The sequence below is a fragment of the Oryctolagus cuniculus genome, chromosome 18 (assembly GCF_051225735.1).
Source record: "Oryctolagus cuniculus isolate XC-2025 breed Fujian yellow rabbit chromosome 18, ASM5122573v1, whole genome shotgun sequence".
Taxonomy (NCBI): domain Eukaryota; kingdom Metazoa; phylum Chordata; class Mammalia; order Lagomorpha; family Leporidae; genus Oryctolagus; species Oryctolagus cuniculus.
Genome location: NC_142884.1, coordinates 34,501,886 through 34,520,956, shown reverse-complemented (window position 1 = coordinate 34,520,956; position 19,071 = coordinate 34,501,886).

Genomic DNA, 19,071 nt, shown 5'->3' with positions numbered 1-19,071 from the left:
TTTCACTGTGATTTTTTGGTTAAATTTCACCCGAAATCCACAACAATTTGTCAATTTACACCTGGATGAAAACAAAACTATCTGGTGTGTTGTGGCTATCTCAATCCCAGATCTTGCTACAGCCTCTGTGTGTGTTTGTGTTTTCTGGACATTCTCCATGGACTTAACGGTTTTGAATGCATTTTAGCAGGACTCTTTTTGTTTTCTGCTGGCAAACGCTAATTGGTTCCACCTGGAGTCAAATCCTCCACACATTCGAGTTTTCTAGGAAGAAAGCTCCAGAAACCTGAGAAAACATGATATTTCTTTCTGTAAACATGACATTGGATGCATTTGCCGAACAGGAAGATTGTGCTTTTCTCCAAAACCACTTTCTCTGTGACTTTTGGTTAAATTATACTTCAAAACTACAACAATTTGTCCAGATACTCCTGGATGAAAACAAAAGTATCTGGTGTGTTGTGGCTATCTCAATCCCGGATCTTGCTATAGCCTCTGTGTTTGTTTGTGTTTTCTGGACATTCTCTATGGACTTTACGGTTTTGAATGCATTTAGGCATTTAAGTTTTTGTTTTTAGCTGCCAAACGCTAATTGGTTCCACCTGGAGTCAAATCCTCCACACATTCGAGTTTTCTAGGAAGAAAGCTCCAGAAACCTGAGAAAACAGGATATTTCTTTCTGTAAACATGACATTGGACGCATTTGCAGAACAGGAAGATTGTGCTTTTCTCCAATACCGCTTTCACTGTGATTTTTTGGATAAATTTCACCCGAAATCCACAACAATTTGTCAATTTACACCTGGATGAAAACAAAACTATCTGGTGTGTTGTGGCTATCTCAATCCCAGATCTTGCTACAGCCTCTGTGTGTGTTTGTGTTTTCTGGACATTCTCTATGGACTTTATGGTTTTGAATGCATTTTAGGAGGACCCTTTTTGTTTTCTGCTGGCTAACGCTAATTGGTTCCACCTGGAGTCAAATCCTCCACACATTCGAGTTTTCTAGGAAGAAAGCTCCAGAAACCTGAGAAAACATGATATTTCTTTCTGTAAACATGACATTGGATGCATTTGCCCAACAGGAAGAGTGTGCTTTTCTCCAAAACCACTTTCTCTGTGATTTTTTGGTTAAATTATACTTCAAAACTACAACAATTTGTCCAGATACTCCTGGATGAAAACAAAAGTATCTGGTGTGTTGTGGCTATCTCAATCCCAGATCTTGCTATAGCCTCTGAGTGTGTTGGTGTTTTCTGGACATTCTCTATGGACTTTACGGTTTTGAATGCATTTTAGCAGGACCCTTTTTGTTTTCTGATGGCAAACGCTAATTGGTTCCACCTGGAGTCAATTCCTCCACACATTCGAGTTTTCTAGGAAGAATGCTCCAGAAACCTGAGAAAACATGATATTTCTTTCTGTAAACATGACATTGGATGCATTTGCCGAACAGGAAGATTGTGCTTTTCTCCAAAACCACTTTCACGGTGATTTTTTGGTAAAATTTCACCCTGATACTACAACATTTTGTCCAGATACTCTGGATGAAAACAAAACTATCTGGTGTGTTGTGGCTATCTCAATCCCAGATCTTGCTATAGCCTCTGTGTGTATTTGTGTTTTCTGGACATTCTCTATGGACTTTACGGTTTTGAATGCATTTAGGCATTTAAGTTTTTGTTTTTAGCTGGCAAACGCTTAATGGTTCCACCTGGAGTCAAATCCTCCACACATTCGAGTTTTCTAGGAAGAAAGCTCCAGAAACCTGAGAAAACATGATATTTCTTTCTGTAAACATGACATTGGATGCATTTGCAGAACAGGAAGATTGTGCTTTTCTCCAATACCGCTTTCACTGTGATTTTTTGGTTAAATTTCACCCGAAATCCACAACAATTTGTCAATTTACACCTGGATGAAAACAAAACTATCTGGTGTGTTGTGGCTATCTCAATCCCAGATCATGCTACAGCCTCTGTGTGTGTTTGTGTTTTCTGGACATTCTCTATGGACTTGACGGTTTTGAATGCATTTTAGCAGGACCCTTTTTGTTTTCTGCTGGCAAACGCTAATTGGTTCCACCTGGAGTCAAATCCTCCACACATTCGAGTTTTCTAGGAAGAAAGCTCCAGAAACCTGAGAAAACATGATATTTCTTTCTGTAAACATGACATTGGATGCATTTGCCGAACAGGAAGATTGTGCATTTCTCCAAAACCACTTTCTCTGTGATTTTTTGGTTAAATTATACTTCAAAACTACAACAATTTGTCCAGATAATCCTGGATGAAAACAAAAGTATCTGGTGTGTTGTGGCTATCTCAATCCCAGATCTTGCTATAGCCTCTGAGTGTGTTTGTGTTTTCTGGACATTCTCTATGGACTTTACGGTTTTGAATGCATTTTAGCAGGACCCTTTTTGTTTTCTGCTGGCAAACGCTAATTGGTTCCACCTGGAGTCAATATCTCCACAAATTCGAGTTTTCTAGGAAGAATGCTCCAGAAACCTGAGAAAACATGATATTTCTTTCTGTAAACATGACATTGGATGCATTTGCCGAACAGGAAGATTGTGCTTTTCTCCAAAACCACTTTCACGGTGATTTTTTGGTAAAATTTCACCCTGATACTACAACATTTTGTCCAGATACTCTGGATGAAAACAAAACTATCTGGTGTGTTGTGGCTATCTCAATCCCAGATCTTGCTATAGCCTCTGTGTTTGTTTGTGTTTTCTGGACATTCTCTATGGACTTTACGGTGTTGAATGCATTTAGGCATTTAAGTTTTTGTTTTCTGCTGGCAAACGCTAATTGGTTCCACGTGGAGTCAAATCCTCCACACATTCGAGTTTTCTAGGAAGAAAGCTCCAGAAACCTGAGAAAACAGGATATTTCTTTCTGTAAACATGACATTGGATGCATTTGCAGAACAGGAAGATTGTGCTTTTCTCCAATACCGCTTTCACTGTGATTTTTTGGTTAAATTTCACCCGAAATTCACAACAATTTGTCAATTTACACCTGGATGAAAACAAAACTATCTGGTGTGTTGTGGCTATCTCAATCCCAGATCTTGCTACAGCCTCTGTGTGTGTTTATGTTTTCTGGACATTCTCTATGTACTTAACGATTTTGAATGCATTTTAGCAGGACCCTTTTTGTTTTCTGCTGGCAAACGCTAATTGGTTCCACCTGGAGTCAAATCCTCCACACATTCGAGTTTTCTAGGAAGAATGCTCCAGAAACCTGAGAAAACATGATATTTCTTTCTGTAAACATGACATTGGATGCATTTGCCGAACAGGAAGATTGTGCTTTTCTCCAAAACCACTTTCACGGTGGTTTTTTGGTAAAATTTCACCCTGATACTACAACATTTTGTCCAGATACTCTGGATGAAAACAAAACTATCTGGTGTGTTGTGGCTATCTCAATCCCAGATCTTGCTATAGCCTCTGTGTTTGTTTGTGTTTTCTGGACATTCTCTATGGACTTTACGGTTTTGAATGCATTTAGGCATTTAAGTTTTTGTTTTTAGCTGGCAAACGCTTAATGGTTCCACGTGGAGTCAAATCCTCCACACATTCGAGTTTTCTAGGAAGAAAGCTCCAGAAACCTGAGAAAACATGATATTTCTTTCTGTAAACATGACATTGGATGCATTTGCAGAACAGGAAGATTGTGCTTTTCTCCAATACCGCTTTCACTGTGATTTTTTGGTTAAATTTCACCCGAAATCCACAACAATTTGTCAATTTACTCCTGGATGAAAACAAAACTATTTGGTGTGTTGTGGCTATCTCAATCCCAGATCTTGCTACAGCCTCTGTGTGTGTTTGTGTTTTCTGGACATTCTCTATGGACTTGACGGTTTTGAATGCATTTTAGCAGGACCCTTTTTGTTTTCTGCTGGCAAACGCTAATTGGTTCCACCTGGAGTCAAATCCTCCACACATTCGAGTTTTCTAGGAAGAAAGCTCCAGAAACCTGAGAAAACATGATATTTCTTTCTGTAAACATGACATTGGATGCATTTGCCGAACAGGAAGATTGTGCATTTCTCCAAAACCACTTTCTCTGTGATTTTTTGGTTAAATTATACTTCAAAACTACAACAATTTGTCCAGATACTCCTGGATGAAAACAAAAGTATCTGGTCTGTTGTGGCTATCTCAATCCCAGATCTTGCTATAGCCTCTGAGTGTGTTTGTGTTTTCTGGACATTCTCTATGGACTTTACGGTTTTGAATGCATTTTAGCAGGACCCTTTTTGTTTTCTGCTGGCAAACGCTAATTGGTTCCACCTGGAGTCAATATCTCCACACATTCGAGTTTTCTAGGAAGAATGCTCCAGAAACCTGAGAAAACATGATATTTCTTTCTGTAAACATGACATTGGATGCATTTGCCGAACAGGAAGATTGTGCTTTTCTCCAAAACCACTTTCACGGTGATTTTTTGGTAAAATTTCACCCTGATACTACAACATTTTGTCCAGATACTCTGGATGAAAACAAAACTATCTGGTGTGTTGTGGCTATCTCAATCCCAGATCTTGCTATAGCCTCTGTGTGTGTTTGTGTTTTCTGGACATTCTCTATGGACTTTACGGTTTTGAATGCATTTAGGCATTTAAGTTTTTGTTTTCTGCTGGCAAACGCTAATTGGTTCCACGTGGAGTCAAATCCTCCACACATTCGAGTTTTCTAGGAAGAAAGCTCCAGAAACCTGAGAAAACATGATATTTCTTTCTGTAAACATGACATTGGATGCATTTGCTGAACAGGAAGATTGTGCTTTTCTCCAATACCGCTTTCACTGTGATTTTTTGGTTAAATTTCACCCGAAATCCACAACAATTTGTCAATTTACACCTGGATGAAAACAAAACTATCTGGTGTGTTGTGGCTATCTCAATCCCAGATCATGCTACAGCCTCTGTGTGTGTTTGTGTTTTCTGGACATTCTCTATGGACTTAACGGTTTTGAATGCATTTTAGCAGGACCCTTTTTGTTTTCTGCTGGCAAACGCTAATTGGTTCCACCTGGAGTCAAATCCTCCACACATTCGAGTTTTCTAGGAAGAAAGCTCCAGAAACCTGAGAAAACAGGATATTTCTTTCTGTAAACATGACATTGGATGCATTTGCAGAACAGGAAGATTGTGCATTTCTCCAAAACCACTTTCTCTGTGATTTTTTGGTTAAATTATACTTCAAAACTACAACAATTTGTCCAGATACTCCTGGATGAAAACAAAAGTATCTGGTCTGTTGTGGCTATCTCAATCCCAGATCTTGCTATAGCCTCTGAGTGTGTTTGTGTTTTCTGGACATTCTCTATGGACTTTACGGTTTTGAATGCATTTTAGCAGGACCCTTTTTGTTTTCTGCTGGCAAACCCTAATTGGTTCCACCTGGAGTCAATATCTCCACAAATTCGAGTTTTCTAGGAAGAATGCTCCAGAAACCTGAGAAAACATGATATTTCTTTCTGTAAACATGACATTGGATGCATTTGCCGAACAGGAAGATTGTGCTTTTCTCCAAAACCACTTTCACGGTGATTTTTTGGTAAAATTTCACCCTGATACTACAACATTTTGTCCAGATACTCTGGATGAAAACAAAACTATCTGGTGTGTTGTGGCTATCTCAATCCCAGATCTTGCTATAGCCTCTGTGTTTGTTTGTGTTTTCTGGACATTCTCTATGGACTTTACGGTGTTGAATGCATTTAGGCATTTAAGTTTTTGTTTTCTGCTGGCAAACGCTAATTGGTTCCACGTGGAGTCAAATCCTCCACACATTCGAGTTTTCTAGGAAGAAAGCTCCAGAAACCTGAGAAAACAGGATATTTCTTTCTGTAAACATGACATTGGATGCATTTGCAGAACAGGAAGATTGTGCTTTTCTCCAATACCGCTTTCACTGTGATTTTTTGGTTAAATTTCACCCGAAATTCACAACAATTTGTCAATTTACACCTGGATGAAAACAAAACTATCTGGTGTGTTGTGGCTATCTCAATCCCAGATCTTGCTACAGCCTCTGTGTGTGTTTATGTTTTCTGGACATTCTCTATGTACTTAACGATTTTGAATGCATTTTAGCAGGACCCTTTTTGTTTTCTGCTGGCAAACGCTAATTGGTTCCACCTGGAGTCAAATCCTCCACACATTCGAGTTTTCTAGGAAGAATGCTCCAGAAACCTGAGAAAACATGATATTTCTTTCTGTAAACATGACATTGGATGCATTTGCCGAACAGGAAGATTGTGCTTTTCTCCAAAACCACTTTCACGGTGATTTTTTGGTAAAATTTCACCCTGATACTACAACATTTTGTCCAGATACTCTGGATGAAAACAAAACTATCTGGTGTGTTGTGGCTATCTCAATCCCAGATCTTGCTATAGCCTCTGTGTGTGTTTGTGTTTTCTGGACATTCTCTATGGACTTTACGGTTTTGAATGCATTTAGGCATTTAAGTTTTTGTTTTCTGCTGGCAAACGCTAATTGGTTCCACGTGGAGTCAAATCCTCCACACATTCGAGTTTTCTAGGAAGAAAGCTCCAGAAACCTGATAAAACATGATATTTCTTTCTGTAAACATGACATTGGATGCATTTGCTGAACAGGAAGATTGTGCTTTTCTCCAATACCGCTTTCACTGTGATTTTTTGGTTAAATTTCACCCGAAATCCACAACAATTTGTCAATTTACACCTGGATGAAAACAAAACTATCTGGTGTGTTGTGGCTATCTCAATCCCAGATCATGCTACAGCCTCTGTGTGTGTTTGTGTTTTCTGGACATTCTCTATGGACTTAACGGTTTTGAATGCATTTTAGCAGGACCCTTTTTGTTTTCTGCTGGCAAACGCTAATTGGTTCCACCTGGAGTCAAATCCTCCACACATTCGAGTTTTCTAGGAAGAAAGCTCCAGAAACCTGAGAAAACAGGATATTTCTTTCTGTAAACATGACATTGGATGCATTTGCAGAACAGGAAGATTGTGCATTTCTCCAAAACCACTTTCTCTGTGATTTTTTGGTTAAATTATACTTCAAAACTACAACAATTTGTCCAGATACTCCTGGATGAAAACAAAAGTATCTGGTCTGTTGTGGCTATCTCAATCCCAGATCTTGCTATAGCCTCTGAGTGTGTTTGTGTTTTCTGGACATTCTCTATGGACTTTACGGTTTTGAATGCATTTTAGCAGGACCCTTTTTGTTTTCTGCTGGCAAACCCTAATTGGTTCCACCTGGAGTCAATATCTCCACAAATTCGAGTTTTCTAGGAAGAATGCTCCAGAAACCTGAGAAAACATGATATTTCTTTCTGTAAACATGACATTGGATGCATTTGCCGAACAGGAAGATTGTGCTTTTCTCCAAAACCACTTTCACGGTGATTTTTTGGTAAAATTTCACCCTGATACTACAACATTTTGTCCAGATACTCTGGATGAAAACAAAACTATCTGGTGTGTTGTGGCTATCTCAATCCCAGATCTTGCTATAGCCTCTGTGTTTGTTTGTGTTTTCTGGACATTCTCTATGGACTTTACGGTGTTGAATGCATTTAGGCATTTAAGTTTTTGTTTTCTGCTGGCAAACGCTAATTGGTTCCACGTGGAGTCAAATCCTCCACACATTCGAGTTTTCTAGGAAGAAAGCTCCAGAAACCTGAGAAAACAGGATATTTCTTTCTGTAAACATGACATTGGATGCATTTGCAGAACAGGAAGATTGTGCTTTTCTCCAATACCGCTTTCACTGTGATTTTTTGGTTAAATTTCACCCGAAATTCACAACAATTTGTCAATTTACACCTGGATGAAAACAAAACTATCTGGTGTGTTGTGGCTATCTCAATCCCAGATCTTGCTACAGCCTCTGTGTGTGTTTATGTTTTCTGGACATTCTCTATGTACTTAACGATTTTGAATGCATTTTAGCAGGACCCTTTTTGTTTTCTGCTGGCAAACGCTAATTGGTTCCACCTGGAGTCAAATCCTCCACACATTCGAGTTTTCTAGGAAGAATGCTCCAGAAACCTGAGAAAACATGATATTTCTTTCTGTAAACATGACATTGGATGCATTTGCCGAACAGGAAGATTGTGCTTTTCTCCAAAACCACTTTCACGGTGGTTTTTTGGTAAAATTTCACCCTGATACTACAACATTTTGTCCAGATACTCTGGATGAAAACAAAACTATCTGGTGTGTTGTGGCTATCTCAATCCCAGATCTTGCTATAGCCTCTGTGTTTGTTTGTGTTTTCTGGACATTCTCTATGGACTTTACGGTTTTGAATGCATTTAGGCATTTAAGTTTTTGTTTTTAGCTGGCAAACGCTTAATGGTTCCACCTGGAGTCAAATCCTCCACACATTCGAGTTTTCTAGGAAGAAAGCTCCAGAAACCTGAGAAAACATGATATTTCTTTCTGTAAACATGACATTGGATGCATTTGCAGAACAGGAAGATTGTGCTTTTCTCCAATACCGCTTTCACTGTGATTTTTTGGTTAAATTTCACCCGAAATCCACAACAATTTGTCAATTTACTCCTGGATGAAAACAAAACTATTTGGTGTGTTGTGGCTATCTCAATCCCAGATCTTGCTACAGCCTCTGTGTGTGTTTGTGTTTTCTGGACATTCTCTATGGACTTGACGGTTTTGAATGCATTTTAGCAGGACCCTTTTTGTTTTCTGCTGGCAAACGCTAATTGGTTCCACCTGGAGTCAAATCCTCCACACATTCGAGTTTTCTAGGAAGAAAGCTCCAGAAACCTGAGAAAACATGATATTTCTTTCTGTAAACATGACATTGGATGCATTTGCCGAACAGGCAGATTGTGCTTTTCTCCAAAACCACTTTCTCTGTGATTTTTTGGTTAAATTATACTTCAAAACTACAACAATTTGTCCAGATACTCCTGGATGAAAACAAAAGTATCTGGTCTGTTGTGGCTATCTCAATCCCAGATCTTGCTATAGCCTCTGAGTGTGTTTGTGTTTTCTGGACATTCTCTATGGACTTTACGGTTTTGAATGCATTTTAGCAGGACCCTTTTTGTTTTCTGCTGGCAAACGCTAATTGGTTCCACCTGGAGTCAATATCTCCACACATTCGAGTTTTCTAGGAAGAATGCTCCAGAAACCTGAGAAAACATGATATTTCTTTCTGTAAACATGACATTGGATGCATTTACCGAACAGGAAGATTGTGCTTTTCTCCAAAACCACTTTCACGGTGATTTTTTGGTAAAATTTCACCCTGATACTACAACATTTTGTCCAGATACTCTGGATGAAAACAAAACTATCTGGTGTGTTGTGGCTATCTCAATCCCAGATCTTGCTATAGCCTCTGTGTGTGTTTGTGTTTTCTGGACATTCTCTATGGACTTTACGGTTTTGAATGCATTTAGGCATTTAAGTTTTTGTTTTCTGCTGGCAAACGCTAATTGGTTCCACGTGGAGTCAAATCCTCCACACATTCGAGTTTTCTAGGAAGAAAGCTCCAGAAACCTGAGAAAACATGATATTTCTTTCTGTAAACATGACATTGGATGCATTTGCTGAACAGGAAGATTGTGCTTTTCTCCAATACCGCTTTCACTGTGATTTTTTGGTTAAATTTCACCCGAAATCCACAACAATTTGTCAATTTACACCTGGATGAAAACAAAACTATCTGGTGTGTTGTGGCTATCTCAATCCCAGATCATGCTACAGCCTCTGTGTGTGTTTGTGTTTTCTGGACATTCTCTATGGACTTAACGGTTTTGAATGCATTTTAGCAGGACCCTTTTTGTTTTCTGCTGGCAAACGCTAATTGGTTCCACCTGGAGTCAAATCCTCCACACATTCGAGTTTTCTAGGAAGAAAGCTCCAGACACCTGAGAAAACATGATATTTCTTTCTGTAAACATGACATTGGATGCATTTGCCGAACAGGAAGATTGTGCTTTTCTCCAAAACCACTTTCACGGTGGTTTTTTGGTAAAATTTCACCCTGATACTACAACATTTTGTCCAGATACTCTGGATGAAAACAAAACTATCTGGTGTGTTGTGGCTATCTCAATCCCAGATCTTGCTATAGCCTCTGTGTTTGTTTGTGTTTTCTGGACATTCTCTATGGACTTTACGGTTTTGAATGCATTTAGGCATTTAAGTTTTTGTTTTTAGCTGGCAAACGCTTAATGGTTCCACCTGGAGTCAAATCCTCCACACATTCGAGTTTTCTAGGAAGAAAGCTCCAGAAACCTGAGAAAACATGATATTTCTTTCTGTAAACATGACATTGGATGCATTTGCAGAACAGGAAGATTGTGCTTTTCTCCAATACCGCTTTCACTGTGATTTTTTGGTTAAATTTCACCCGAAATCCACAACAATTTGTCAATTTACTCCTGGATGAAAACAAAACTATTTGGTGTGTTGTGGCTATCTCAATCCCAGATCTTGCTACAGCCTCTGTGTGTGTTTGTGTTTTCTGGACATTCTCTATGGACTTGACGGTTTTGAATGCATTTTAGCAGGACCCTTTTTGTTTTCTGCTGGCAAACGCTAATTGGTTCCACCTGGAGTCAAATCCTCCACACATTCGAGTTTTCTAGGAAGAAAGCTCCAGAAACCTGAGAAAACATGATATTTCTTTCTGTAAACATGACATTGGATGCATTTGCCGAACAGGCAGATTGTGCTTTTCTCCAAAACCACTTTCTCTGTGATTTTTTGGTTAAATTATACTTCAAAACTACAACAATTTGTCCAGATACTCCTGGATGAAAACAAAAGTATCTGGTCTGTTGTGGCTATCTCAATCCCAGATCTTGCTATAGCCTCTGAGTGTGTTTGTGTTTTCTGGACATTCTCTATGGACTTTACGGTTTTGAATGCATTTTAGCAGGACCCTTTTTGTTTTCTGCTGGCAAACGCTAATTGGTTCCACCTGGAGTCAATATCTCCACACATTCGAGTTTTCTAGGAAGAATGCTCCAGAAACCTGAGAAAACATGATATTTCTTTCTGTAAACATGACATTGGATGCATTTGCCGAACAGGAAGATTGTGCTTTTCTCCAAAACCACTTTCACGGTGATTTTTTGGTAAAATTTCACCCTGATACTACAACATTTTGTCCAGATACTCTGGATGAAAACAAAACTATCTGGTGTGTTGTGGCTATCTCAATCCCAGATCTTGCTATAGCCTCTGTGTTTGTTTGTGTTTTCTGGACATTCTCTATGGACTTTACGGTGTTGAATGCATTTAGGCATTTAAGTTTTTGTTTTCTGCTGGCAAACGCTAATTGGTTCCACGTGGAGTCAAATCCTCCACACATTCGAGTTTTCTAGGAAGAAAGCTCCAGAAACCTGAGAAAACAGGATATTTCTTTCTGTAAACATGACATTGGATGCATTTGCAGAACAGGAAGATTGTGCTTTTCTCCAATACCGCTTTCACTGTGATTTTTTGGTTAAATTTCACCCGAAATCCACAACAATTTGTCAATTTACACCTGGATGAAAACAAAACTATCTGGTGTGTTGTGGCTATCTCAATCCCAGATCTTGCTACAGCCTCTGTGTGTGTTTGTGTTTTCTGGACCTTCTCTATGTACTTAACGGTTTTGAATGCATTTTAGCAGGACCCTTTTTGTTTTCTGCTGGCAAACGCTAATTGGTTCCACCTGGAGTCAAATCCTCCACACATTCGAGTTTTCTAGGAAGAATGCTCCAGAAACCTGAGAAAACATGATATTTCTTTCTGTAAACATGACATTGGATGCATTTGCCGAACAGGAAGAGTGTGCTTTTCTCCAAAACCACTTTCACGGTGGTTTTTTGGTAAAATTTCACCCTGATACTACAACATTTTGTCCAGATACTCTGGATGAAAACAAAACTATCTGGTGTGTTGTGGCTATCTCAATCCCAGATCTTGCTATAGCCTCTGTGTTTGTTTGTGTTTTCTGGACATTCTCTATGGACTTTACGGTTTTGAATGCATTTAGGCATTTAAGTTTTTGTTTTTAGCTGGCAAACGCTTAATGGTTCCACCTGGAGTCAAATCCTCCACACATTCGAGTTTTCTAGGAAGAAAGCTCCAGAAACCTGAGAAAACATGATATTTCTTTCTGTAAACATGACATTGGATGCATTTGCAGAACAGGAAGATTGTGCTTTTCTCCAATACCGCTTTCACTGTGATTTTTTGGTTAAATTTCACCCGAAATCCACAACAATTTGTCCAGATACTCCTGGATGAAAACAAAAGTATCTGGTCTGTTGTGGCTATCTCAATCCCAGATCTTGCTATAGCCTCTGAGTGTGTTTGTGTTTTCTGGACATTCTCTATGGACTTGACGGTTTTGAATGCATTTTAGCAGGACCCTTTTTGTTTTCTGCTGGCAAACGCTAATTGGTTCCACCTGGAGTCAATATCTCCACACATTCGAGTTTTCTAGGAAGAAAGCTCCAGAAACCTGAGAAAACAGGATATTTCTTTCTGTAAACATGACATTGGATGCATTTGTTTAAAAGGAAGATTGTGCTTTTCTCCAAAACCACTTTTTCTGTGATTTTTTGGTTAAATTATACTTCAAAACTACACCAATTTGTCCAGATACTCCTGGATGAAAACAAAAGTATCTGGTCTGTTGTGGCTATCTCAATCCCAGATCTTGCTATAGCCTCTGTGTTTGTTTGTGTTTTCTGGACATTCTCTATGGACTTTACGGTTTTGAATGCATTTTAGCAGGACCCTTTTTGTTTTCTGCTGGCAAACGCTAATTGGTTCCACCTGGAGTCAAATCCTCCACACATTCGAGTTTTCTAGGAAGAAAGCTCCAGAAACCTGAGAAAACATGATATTTCTTTCTGTAAACATGACATTGGATGCATTTGCCGAACAGGAAGATTCTGCTTTTCTCCAAAACCACTTTCACGGTGGTTTTTTGGTAAAATTTCACCCTGATACTACAACACTTTGTCCAGATACTCTGGATGAAAACAAAACTATCTGGTGTGTTGTGGCTATCTCAATCCCAGATCTTGCTATAGCCTCTGTGTTTGTTTGTGTTTTCTGGACATTCTCTATGGACTTTACGGTTTTGAATGCATTTAGGCATTTAAGTTTTTGTTTTTAGCTGCCAAACGCTAATTGGTTCCACCTGGAGTCAAATCCTCCACACATTCGAGTTTTCTAGGAAGAAAGCTCCAGAAACCTGAGAAAACAGGATATTTCTTTCTGTAAACATGACATTGGATGCATTTGCAGAACAGGAAGATTGTGCTTTTCTCCAATACCGCTTTCACTGTGATTTTTTGGTTAAATTTCACCCGAAATCCACAACAATTTGTCAATTTACACCTGGATGAAAACAAAACTATCTGGTGTGTTGTGGCTATCTCAATCCCAGATCTTGCTATAGCCTCTGTGTGTGTTTGTGTTTTCTGGACATTCTCTATGGACTTTATGGTTTTGAATGCATTTTAGCAGGACCCTTTTTGTTTTCTGCTGGCAAACGCTAATTGGTTCCACCTGGAGTCAAATCCTCCACACATTCGAGTTTTCTAGGAAGAAAGCTCCAGAAACCTGAGAAAACATGATATTTCTTTCTGTAAACATGACATTGGATGCATTTGCCGAACAGGAAGATTGTGCTTTTCTCCAAAACCACTTTCACGGTGGTTTTTTGGTAAAATTTCACCCTGATACTACAACATTTTGTCCAGATACTCTGGATGAAAACAAAACTATCTGGTGTTTTGTGGCTATCTCAATCCCAGATCTTGCTATAGCCTCTGTGTTTGTTTGTGTTTTCTGGACATTCTCTATGGACTTTACGGTGTTGAATGCATTTAGGCATTTAAGTTTTTGATTTCTGCTGGCAAACGCTAATTGGTTCCACCTGGAGTCAAATCCTCCACACATTCGAGTTTTCTAGGAAGAAAGCTCCAGAAACCTGAGAAAACAGCATATTTCTTTCTGTAAACATGACATTGGATGCATTTGCAGAACAGGAAGATTGTGCTTTTCTCCAATACCGCTTTCACTGTGATTTTTTGGTTAAATTTCACCCGAAATCCACAACAATTTGTCAATTTACACCTGGATGAAAACAAAACTATCTGGTGTGTTGTGGCTATCTCAATCCAAGATCTTGCTACAGCCTCTGTGTGTGTTTGTGTTTTCTGGACATTCTCTATGGACTTTACGGTTTTGAATGCATTTTAGCAGGACCCCTTTTGTTTTCTGCTGGCAAACGCTAATTGGTTCCACCTGGAGTCAAATCCTCCACACATTCGAGTTTTCTAGGAAGAAAGCTCCAGAAACCTGAGAAAACATGATATTTCTTTCTGTAAACATGACATTGGATGCATTTGTTTCAAAGGAAGATTGTGCTTTTCTCCAAAACCACTTTCTCTGTGATTTTTTGGTTAAATTATACTTCAAAACTACAACAATTTGTCCAGATACTCCTGGATGAAAACAAAAGTATCTGGTGTGTTGTGGCTATCTCAATCCCAGATCTTGCTATAGCCTCTGAGTGTGTTTGTGTTTTCTGGACATTCTCTATGGACTTTACGGTTTTGAATGCATTTTAGCAGGACCCTTTTTGTTTTCTGCTGGCAAACGCTAATTGGTTCCACCTGGAGTCAATATCTCCACACATTCGAGTTTTCTAGGAAGAAAGCTCCAGAAACCTGAGAAAACATGATATTTCTTTCTGTAAACATGACATTGGATGCATTTGCCGAACAGGAAGATTGTGCATTTCTCCAAAACCACTTTCTCTGTGATTTTTTGGTTAAATTATACTTCAAAACTACAACAATTTGTCCAGATACTCTTGGATGAAAACAAAACTATCTGGTGTGTTGTGGCTATCTCAATCCCAGATCTTGCTATAGCCTCTGTGTTTGTTTGTGTTTTCTGGACATTCTCTATGGACTTTACGTTGTTGAATGCATTTAGGCATTTAAGTTTTTGTTTTCTGCTGGCAAACGCTAATTGGTTCCACCTGGAGTCAAATCCTCCACACATTCGAGTTTTCTAGGAAGAAAGCTCCAGAAACCTGAGAAAACAGGATATTTCTTTCTGTAAACATGACATTGGATGCATTTGCAGAACAGGAAGATTGTGCTTTTCTCCAATACCGCTTTCACTGTGATTTTTTGGTTAAATTTCACCCGAAATCCACAACAATTTGTCAATTTACACCTGGATATTAACAAAACTATCTGGTGTGTTGTGGCTATCTCAATCCCAGATCTTGCTACAGCCTCTGTGTGTGTTTGTGTTTTCTGGACATTCTCTATGGACTTTACGGTTTTGAATGCATTTTAGCAGGACCCCTTTTGTTTTCTGCTGGCAAACGCTAATTGGTTCCACCTGGAGTCAAATCCTCCACACATTCGAGTTTTCTAGGAAGAAAGCTCCAGAAACCTGAGAAAACAGGATATTTCTTTCTGTAAACATGACATTGGATGCATTTGTTTAAAAGGAAGATTGTGCTTTTCTCCAAAACCACTTTCTCTGTGATTTTTTGGTTAAATTATACTTCAAAACTACAACAATTTGTCCAGATATTCCTGGATGAAAACAAAAGTATCTGGTGTGTTGTGGCTATCTCAATCCCAGATCTTGCTATAGCCTCTGAGTGTGTTTGTGTTTTCTGGACATTCTCTATGGACTTTACGGTTTTGAATGCATTTTAGCAGGACCCTTTTTGTTTTCTGCTGGCAAACGCTAATTGGTTCCACCTGGAGTCAAATCCTCCACACATTCGAGTTTTCTAGGAAGAAAGCTCCAGAAACCTGAGAAAACATGATATTTCTTTCTGTAAACATGACATTGGATGCATTTGCCGAACAGGAAGATTGTGCATTTCTCCAAAACCACTTTCTCTGTGATTTTTTGGTTAAATTATACTTCAAAACTACAACAATTTGTCCAGATACTCCTGGATGAAAACAAAAGTATCTGGTCTGTTGTGGCTATCTCAATCCCAGATCTTGCTATAGCCTCTGAGTGTGTTTGTGTTTTCTGGACATTTTCTATGGACTTTACGGTTTTGAATGCATTTTAGCAGGACCCTTTTTGTTTTCTGCTGGCAAACGCTAATTGGTTCCACCTGGAGTCAATATCTCCACACATTCGAGTTTTCTAGGAAGAATGCTCCAGAAACCTGAGAAAACATGATATTTCTTTCTGTAAACATGACATTGGATGCATTTGCCGAACAGGAAGATTGTGCTTTTCTCCAAAACCACTTTCACGGTGATTTTTTGGTAAAATTTCACCCTGATACTACAACATTTTGTCCAGATACTCTGGATGAAAACAAAACTATCTGGTGTGTTGTGGCTATCTCAATCCCAGATCTTGCTATAGCCTCTGTGTTTGTTTGTGTTTTCTGGACATTCTCTATGGACTTTACGGTGTTGAATGCATTTAGGCATTTAAGTTTTTGTTTTTAGCTGCCAAACGCTAATTGGTTCCACCTGGAGTCAAATCCTCCACACATTCGAGTTTTCTAGGAAGAAAGCTCCAGAAACCTGAGAAAACAGGATATTTCTTTCTGTAAACATGACATTGGATGCATTTGTTTAAAAGGAAGATTGTGCTTTTCTCCAAAACCACTTTCTCTGTGATTTTTTGTTAAATTATACTTCAAAACTACACCAATTTGTCCAGATACTCCTGGATGAAAACAAAAGTATCTGGTCTGTTGTGGCTATCTCAATCCCAGATCTTGCTATAGCCTCTGAGTGTGTTTGTGTTTTCTGGACATTCTCTATGGACTTTATGGTTTTGAATGCATTTTAGCAGGACCCTTTTTGTTTTCTGCTGGCAAACGCTAATTGGTTCCACCTGGAGTCAAATCCTCCACACATTCGAGTTTTCTAGGAAGAAAGCTCCAGAAACCTGAGAAAACATGATATTTCTTTCTGTAAACATGACATTGGATGCATTTGCCGAACAGGAAGATTCTGCTTTTCTCCAAAACCACTTTCACGGTGGTTTTTTGGTAAAATTTCACCCTGATACTACAACATTTTGTCCAGATACTCTGGATGAAAACAAAAGTATCTGGTGTGTTGTGGCTATCTCAATCCCAGATCTTGCTATAGCCTCTGTGTTTGTTTGTGTTTTCTGGACATTCTCTATGGACTTTACGTTGTTGAATGCATTTAGGCATTTAAGTTTTTGTTTTCTGCTGGCAAACGCTAATTGGTTCCACCTGGAGTCAAATCCTCCACACATTCGAGTTTTCTAGGAAGAAAGCTCCAGAAACCTGAGAAAACATGATATTTCTTTCTGTAAACATGACATTGGATGCATTTGTTTAAAAGGAAGATTGTGCTTTTCTCCAAAACCACTTTCTCTGTGATTTTTTGGTTAAATTATACTTCAAAACTACAACAATTTGTCCAGATAATCCTGGATGAAAACAAAAGTATCTGGTGTGTTGTGGCTATCTCAATCCCAGATCTTGCTATAGCCTCTGAGTGTGTTTGTGTTTTCTGGACATTCTCTATGGACTTTACGGTTTTGAATGCATTTTAGCAGGACCCTTTTTGTTTTCTGCTGGCAAACGCTAATTGGTTCCACCTGGAGTCAAATCCTCCACACATTCGAGTTTTCTAGGAAGAAAGCTCCAGAAACCTGAGAAAACATGATATTTCTTTCTGTAAACATGACATTGGATGCATTTGCCAAACAGGAAGATTGTGCATTTCTCCAAAACCACTTTCTCTGTGATTTTTTGGTTAAATTATACTTCAAAACTACAACAATTTGTCCAGATACTCCTGGATGAAAACAAAAGTATCTGGTGTGTTGTGGCTATCTCAATCCCAGATCTTGCTATAGCCTCTGAGTGTGTTTGTGTTTTCTGGACATTCTCTATGGACTTTACGGTTTTGAATGCATTTTAGCAGGACCCTTTTTGTTTTCTGCTGGCAAACGCTAATTGGTTCTACCTGGAGTCAATAACTCCACACATTCGAGTTTTCTAGGAAGAATGCTCCAGAAACCTGAGAAAACATGATATTTCTTTCTGTAAACATGACATTGGATGCATTTGCCTAACAGGAAGATTGTGTTTTTCTCCAAAACCACTTTCACGGTGATTTTTTGGTAAAATTTCACCCTGATACTACAACATTTTGTCCAGATACTCTGGATGAAAACAAAACTATCTGGTGTGTTGTGGCTATCTCAATCCCAGATCTTGCTATAGCCTCTGAGTTTGTTTGTGTTTTCTGGACATTCTCTATGGACTTTACGGTGTTGAATGCATTTAGGCATTTAAGTTTTTGTTTTTAGCTGCCAAACGCTAATTGGTTCCACCTGGAGTCAAATCCTCCACACATTCGAGTTTTCTAGGAAGAAAGCTCCAGAAACCTGAGAAAACAGGATATTTCTTTCTGTAAACATGACATTGGATGCATTTGTTTAAAAGGAAGATTGTGCTTTTCTCCAAAACCACTTTCTCTGTGATTTTTTGGTTAAATTATACTTCAAAACTACACCAATTTGTCCAGATACTCCTGGATGAAAACAAAAGTATCTGGTGTGTTGTGGCTATCTCAATCCCAGATCTTGCTATAGCCTCTGAGTGTGTTTGTGTTTTCTGGACATTCTCTATGGACTTTATGGTTTTGAATGCATTTTAGCAGGACCCTTTTTGTTTTCTGCTGGCAAACGCTAATTGGTTCCACCTGGAGTCAAATCCTCCACACATTCGAGTTTTCTAGGAAGAAAGCTCCAGAAACCTGAGAAAACATGATATTTCTTTCTGTAAACATGATATTGGATGCATTTGCCGAACAGGAAGATTGTGCTTTTCTCCAAAACCACTTTCACGGTGGTTTTTTGGTAAAATTTCACCCTGATACTACAACATTTTGTCCAGATACTCTGGATGAAAACAAAACTATCTGGTGTGTTGTGGCTATCTCAATCCCAGATCTTGCTATAGCCTCTGTGTTTGTTTGTGTTTTCTGGACATTCTCTATGGACTTTACGG